General features: G+C 40.0%; 1 protein-coding gene across 1 annotated transcript in view; it reads right to left on the bottom strand.

The window, feature by feature from the left end:
* The window catches only part of LOC102584561 (uncharacterized), a 7,326-nt gene that overhangs the window by 3,096 nt on the left and 2,955 nt on the right, over positions 1-1,275 (bottom strand). The window lies entirely within an intron of this gene.

Here is a 1,275-nt window from a genome sequence, read left to right as displayed (position 1 = left end):
GGCCAAAAGTTTTATGGCCCCCAAACCCCCCCCCCCCCCTCCCCTTTTTTCTTTATTTATAGTAGGTTCCATAGCTATTTTTTTTAAAAAAAATTACTCCCCGTGATTTTATTTATGTGGCTTTATTCGGAGTACGAGGATCAAACTAATTAATGTTCAGTATAAATTTGGATATAGAATCTTCAATTTATTCCAATAAAATTTACATATCTAGAAACTTAATGAAAGTATTATGAGTGGGATTCCCATCATTCTCGGAAAAAAAGTGTATGTAATGTAGAATGTGAAGAAGAGTACTTGACTTTCATTTATTTTGATTTATTTTTTTGTTTTAATTGATGTAGTGTGACTATGTTACTATTGACAGATTTCATTTCCATCAGACGTATCAATAGTTTTCTATTCTGTATGTTAAGAAGTCCCACATCGGTAGAGGGATGGGAAATTGGTCTCCTTATATGGACTTGGACAAACTTCCCCTCATGAGCTAGTTTTGGGGGTTGAGTTAGGCCCAGGTGTCATATTTTTACATGGTATTAGAGCCAAGCCTATCTTAATTTGTTGTTCATCGATGTTGGGCCCCCATTTATAAGTGTTCACGCTCTAGTTAAGGTCTGGGTGTGCGGGGAGTGTTAAGAAGTCCTACATCGGTACAGGGATGAGAAATTGGTCTCCTTATATGAACTTGGACAAACCTTCCCTCATGAGCTAGCTTTTGGGATTGAGTTAGGTCAGGTGTCATATATTTACACTATATAGAAAGAAACCCAAATTGGATAACTATCAAACAGTTCAAGGAAAATCCTTTTTCCTTTAGCAATTTCATTTATTAAGTGGTTTTTCCTCCTTTTTTGTTTGCCTCGTTTAAAATCGGATTCTTCAATCTGATCCAGTTATTAAGACAACTAAAAAGGTGTTTCCTTGTGCTGGGATCCTTTATCTCTGTTCTATTTTAAATCATAGGGTACTCTACGACAGGAGAGAGGGCAAAAAAAAAAAAGTTGCTTGCCCGAAGAGTAAGGAAGCGGGGCATGGGCTTATGTTGCTTGCAAGGAATGGACTCTCTAAGATGTCAATAGAGAGATCCCCACTACTACCTCCCGTGGGAGTTTGGCCCGCATCTCAGTCCCAGTGTGGCTGATCATCACCTTGGTAAGCTATTGCCTCACCAACTAGCTAATCAGACGCAAGCCCCTCACCGGGCGGATTCCTCCTTCTGCTCCTCAGCCTACGGGGTATTAGCAGCCGTTTCCAGCTGTTGTTCCCCTCCCAAGG

This window comes from Solanum tuberosum, unplaced genomic scaffold (assembly GCF_000226075.1).
Source record: "Solanum tuberosum cultivar DM 1-3 516 R44 unplaced genomic scaffold, SolTub_3.0 scf00020, whole genome shotgun sequence".
NCBI classification, from domain to species: Eukaryota; Viridiplantae; Streptophyta; class Magnoliopsida; order Solanales; family Solanaceae; genus Solanum; species Solanum tuberosum.
This window is presented reverse-complemented; position numbering and strand designations above follow the sequence as displayed.